We start from the raw sequence: 6,000 nt of genomic DNA on the forward strand, positions 1-6,000 counted from the left end.
ACGCCCGTTTTGACCTTTAAGCACGCCTGCGTTCTGATCTCCACTCCCCGTTTTCAAGCACCTTCCCCCATTACCACCCACATACGCCTACTCCTGTCACTCAAATTACCAGGCATTCACTATTTTGCGAGAACATGAATTTCGACCGCACTGACTGGTTCGCGCATGCATATAACGATCCGTACGCATGCGCAGTTGGGCAAACATCGCTCGGAGCGAACGAGCGGCTGCTTATGAGTGGCTCTGAATCAGGTCCTGTGTCCCCTCCAGCCCCCCCAGCCTCCAGCCCCCTGTCATTCTAGCCACCAGCCCACTGTGTCCCTTCCAGCCCATGGTCATTCCAGCCTACAGCCCTTTGTGTTCCCTCCAGCCCTCTGTCATTCCAGACTCCAGACCCTCATAATTCCAGCCTCCTGTGTCCCCTCCAGCCCACTGTCATTCCAGTCTTGTTTCCTTTCCAGCCCCCTGTCATTCCAGCCTCCAGCCCTGTGTCCCCTCATTAATTCACTGACCTTTACAGATCCTTCTCATTGTTGCAATCATCATAAAACTTAAATGCATACAGTGTAAATACGGTGTATCTGCAACTTCCACCTTTCTTAATCAAGTGTGGCTGATTATGACAGTGTTAAACCCCAGTGTCACTAATGTGTTTCCTGTCACAGGATTCAATCACTGGTATACAGGGCCGGATCAAGGTCTGTGGGGGCCCCTGGGCAATAAACTTGTTGGGTCCCCTATCAATAAAATTATCGAAGCAATATTTTGTGGATGTTTTCAAAAAGCATAATGCACTGTGTGTGTGTGTATATATATATATATATATATATATATATATATATATATAGATATTGTGATAGAAGCACTGGAGAAGTGTGGAATGGCTTCTATGTCTGTCCCAGATTCCTGTCTTAATACTTTTAAAACCCTCAGGAGAAGTCTGTTGGATAAAGCAGACTAGAAATGTCGGCTTCTGTGAAAAGCCAGAATGGGTCCTGGGGGTGTGGATGTGAGGAGAGGGAGGGCTCCATCCACAGGCCACGCCGGGTGTTGGGCCTTTCAGCCTGGTAGCAGGTCATTAGGGCTTGCACCTGGAAATGTCTGTGATAAACTAGGTTTTGTTTTAGCTGAGTGTCTCATACCTGGGAGAGGATGCCGCAGGTTAGCTTGCTCTGAGACACTGTTGGCTACAAACCAGAAGGTACTGTGGAAGTGGATTTATTTAGTGTTCTGTTAGTGAGGGAACTTACTGTCTAGTTAGTGACCAGCTGGGCTAGGGTATGTTTTATTTCTTTGATTATTGATATTGCACAATAAAAACTGGCGCCGACCAGCTTGCATGAAAATCCACAACTGGTGTGCTATTTCCTGGCTGCTGTGTGTAAGGAGGTATCCATCTACCCCAGTAGAGGGACCCCCTACCCCAACCTTATCACAAGTGGTGGAGGATGCGGGCAAGCATACACTGAAGTTGCAGCAAGGAAAAATTTGTCCTTTAAAATTTAAAGGGACAGGTACAAAATTGTGGAGTTCATGAAGATGGCGTTAGCAGATGCTCCAAGAGGCCAGGTTCTGCTTCCAGCCTACCCCTAAATACATCATGGAGGACATTGTTAAGGCCTTGCTCCAAGCTAAGGCAGCTCAGCAGGAAACAAACAAACTTCAGCAGGAAGCTACCAGAGCTCAGCAGGAATCCACCAATGTGCAACTGTTAGCCTTGGAGACAGCCCAGAGGCAACAACAAGTCACTATCAAGGAAAACTGCCAGGCCTTAAAAGAGGTAGCCCGGTCTGGAGAAGCATTCACTGACCCTCCAACCCACACTCGCTGCATACGCGCCAGTCATTTTTTACAGAAGATTACTCCAAGTGATGATGTGGAGGAACATCTCACGGCATTTGTGAGAACCACAGAAAGGGAGAGTTGGCCCAAAGAACAGTGGGCAAGTCTTGTGGCACCCTTCCTGTCTGGGGAACCACAAAAGGCCTACTATGATTTGTGCCTGGCTGATGCAAAGGACTATGAAAAACTTAAATGGGAGATCCTAACTCGCTTGGGGGTCACCTCGTTTGTTCATGCCCAATGAGTCCATCGCTGGGAATACCAAATGGAAAAGCCTCCACGCTCACAGATGCATGACCTCGTCCATCTAACCACAAAATGGCTACAGCCTGAGATGCTGACAGGATCGCAGATTGTGGAAAGAGTCGTGATAGACCAGTATCTGCGATCGCTACCTGCATCTCTGCACAAGTGAGTGAGCCATGCAGAACCGCAGACCAGTTAGTCAAACTGGTGGAGAGGTACGTGGCGGTTGAGGAGCTGTTGAGTCTGCTCGACCGAGCCCCGATGATGCACCGGCGAACTCCCATCGACACTGGTAAGACTGTTCCAGGGGAGACGGGTGCTGGGCGATGGAATGTACTTAAGACTGAGGGTGTGGAACCTGGAGACAGGCCAGCCAGGCCAGGAAGGTTCCTACTCCGTAAAAGACTAGTTAATAATATGATTCAGTGTTTCCGATGTGGTGGCTTCGGCCATATTGCGGCTAATTGTTCACTTACCTCTGAACCTATGCAATGTGATACTGCTCATGTATGCCGCAGGGGGTCTTTCTTTGCACAGCCAGCCTGTACTGCTGACTGGCAGGCTGAGACTGATAAGCACATGTGTGTACTCACTGTAGAAGGCAACCGTGTAGAGGCTCTGCTAGATTCTGGTAGCCTGGTGACACTTATGAAAGCTGAGCTGGTAAAACTGTTGGTGTGAACTGCATACATGGGGACACTCGCTATTATATTAGAAGTGAACATCGAGATACCATGTGGTTCCGCAATAGTCTCTCTGGGTTTGGTACATGGCTTATGTATGATGCAATATTGGGGAGACACTTTGCTCACTTCTGGAAGTTGTGGGAAAGCCGATTTTGCACAGAGGAAAATCACCCTGACTCATTTGAGAAGGTTACTGGCGTAGTAGCAGAGGAAGTTTCTTCAGAGTCAGAGATGTTCCCTTTTTCTAGTATGATTGGTGAACTAGAGAATGCGGAGCATGATGGTGGCTCGCCAAGTGATGTGCCTCCCACTGAGGTGGGAATGTTGTTGAGCCAATTGATCGTCTGTCTGTTGCGACATTGTATCATTGATGTAACCACAAGATTAACCTCAATTAATCTTGCGGCTACGATGTAGCGGTTCCCACAATAGATGTCTATGGGGATTTCTCACCATAGACGTCTATGGAACACACAGGCTGGCCGCATTCAGCTAATCAGGGAGCTGCTCTGATGGAGATGCTCCCTGATTGGCTGGCGGCCCCTTCACTGACGGGGCACACGGTTATTTACGCGGTGCAAAGGTATGTGTACACACATAACTTTGCTGTGTCCGGCATGAATCGGGTTTTTTTCATTTTTTTTATTTTAACCCCTGGATTGCCTACTTGGAGAAGAGGACGTGATCAACGCATAGGAGAGGTGAGTATGGATTTTTTTTTTCAGGTACACCCCTATGGATTACTTCGGACACTAGGTGAGTATGTGTGAGTGTGAGTGTGCATGTATGTTTTATTAAAATGATACTTTCACGGTGTATGTTTGTTTATTTACGTATTTCTTTAGTTGTGGAACTACAAGTGCCAGCGGGCCCCTAATGCCCCGCATGCTGGTATTTGTGGTTCTCCAAATACCAGCATGCAGGGGAGGCTTGCTGGTACTTGTGGTTCTACAAATAAAGACAATATTGAAAATTTAATTTTACACTTTACACTAACACTATCAACCCGGCACCCACCACCCTAGGGTGCTGGGGATAGCCCCGGGCTATCAGCCTAGGCCTGGGGTGCCCTGGAGAGAGGTACCCCTTTATTGGGGGGTACCCAGCTCCCCAGGGATCCCCGGGATGGACTGACTAGCGGTCAGGGGTAATGCTTTGGCCGGGGAAACTGGTGAAAGGTTTTCCCTGGCTGTGGCATTATCCCCCTGCTAGAAAGAGTTCGGTGCTGGTTCTGGAATTTTCAGGGGACCCCTACTCATTTTGTCCCCTGATTTTCCAGAACCAGGACCAGCTCAACAAAGCCCTGTGCTGGTTCTTAATATACAGCGGCCCCCTACGCATTTTGTCCCCTGTATTATTAGAACCAGAACAGGCTTTATAAAGCCCGGGGCTGGTTATGCTTTTGGGGAGGGGGTGCACTTCTTTTTTTTTTATTTAAAACCATTTAACATAAGTACACACAGAAACATGTACATATCTCATGGATATGTGCATGTTTCTGTGTTAATCTGACCTGCTCAGGATGTACTCGCTAGCCTGAAGCAGGTCTATTATTTGGGGACTTTTGGTAAACTTTTTTTTGCGAGTCTGAAACAGACACTCTATTACATTGGGCGAGTTGATTGTTTTCAATGTGAAAACATCTGGATGCGAGTTTGAGAATGGAGAGTTTTAGTAACTCTGAAAAATGCGAGTTTTAGTGGACAGACCCCCTATTACATTGGAGAGTTGTGAAAAATTGCGAGTTTAGCACCAAACTCGCAATTTACCAAAGCAGACTACCTATTACATTTGGCCCTATATATCAACCATAAAGAATTGATTATGTATGCAAGTATAAAAGGAATATTATTAATAAAAGTTAGTGATTGATGTTGCTAGATACAACTAAACGATGCCTAACAGAGAGGATAAACCATAACTATAAGATGAATAATCATAGGTGTAAATTTCAGCTGGAAAAGTTAATAGTTCTTCTTTAGAGGAGAATGGGACTAATAATAATTGGGTCAAAGAGTTCATATGAGGGCTATAAGAGAAAGCTCCTGTTGTTTGAATTCACATGGGACTTAATTTCCCAAATGTATTAAGTTAAAAGTTCCTTTCCAAAGATAAAGGTTTCTGATTAGTAGATGCATATAGTCCTTTCTTTTCTTCTTCCTTTTCTTTCTTTCTTATTTCCTCTTTTTTCTTTTTTTCTTTTTTCTTCTTGGTCTCTTCCATCTTTTCCATTCTCACATGAGACTGGATTTCGATCTTCAGGTGAAGGCCTTCATGGGCTGGTACAAAGAAAGCCTAGGAACTGATAAACTACAGCACCTGGTATTCTCAGGAGGTCCCCCATCCCGGTACTAACCAGGCCAAGTTGTGTATAGCTTCCAAGATCAGACGAGATTGGGCACACGCACACTGGTATGGTAGTAGATATTTACAAGGCTCCTCACCATTAGATCATCACTTGGAATCAAATGAAGGAAAAAAGGCAAATCTACTACACCTGGTATTCTTTAGGGGTCTCCCTCCCAAGTACTATCCAGGCACAATTCAAATTACCCCATTTGGGCACCCATCAAAAGATGGAAAATGATGTTATAGTAGTAGAAGAAACCGATTCGATACATCTCAAGTCTTCTTTTTAGAGAAATGGTGCAATCTCATAATAGCCATTAAATCCTTTGGGGACCATTGTACCAAGAGTGAAAATCCAATACATCTCACGTTTAGACAGGAGGTTTCCTAAGTCACCCCCTCTTTCACTCAACTTAACGTGTTCAAATGTTTAGACACCGCATGGCCTTATAAAACCTGCTGATAAAGGGGGAAGTTAGCCACTTTTCTCACAGGTGCTGGCGGATGTGCAGGAAATGAACCGCATAACAAAGAAGTGTAGTCGGAGGAGGTGTGGGGCGGTGCACGTAATCGTGTCACATGGACGTATGACGCAAGCGGGAGTACGGTGGCGCTATCATGTTCGGTGGGGAGGCACATGACCGGACATGACGTAGGATCGAAGGAAGACAGGACGAGCATGCTAGCCAATCCCAGAGTGGGACACCTGAGCGGACATGATGTTACTAGCCTGGCGGAAGTATTTATATGTGAGGGCGGAGGCATTTGACTATTCCAAACCTGATGGTTTAAACAAAACAAAAAGTTTTTAAGGATATGGTCCTAAGCCTCATGGACATTACCTATGATGGACGCTTAGATATTAGGCGCCACCTTA

At 46.0% G+C, this 6,000-nt stretch overlaps 1 pseudogene; it reads right to left on the minus strand.

Moving 5' to 3' along the window:
- Positions 1 to 5,081: 5,081 nt before the first annotated feature.
- Positions 5,082 to 5,200, minus strand: LOC148503964 (5S ribosomal RNA; annotated as a pseudogene).
- Positions 5,201 to 6,000: the final 800 nt, after the last annotated feature.

Source organism: Taudactylus pleione, unplaced genomic scaffold (genome assembly GCF_031769625.1).
Source record: "Taudactylus pleione unplaced genomic scaffold, aTauple2 ptg000473l, whole genome shotgun sequence".
NCBI lineage: Eukaryota > Metazoa > Chordata > Amphibia > Anura > Myobatrachidae > Taudactylus > Taudactylus pleione.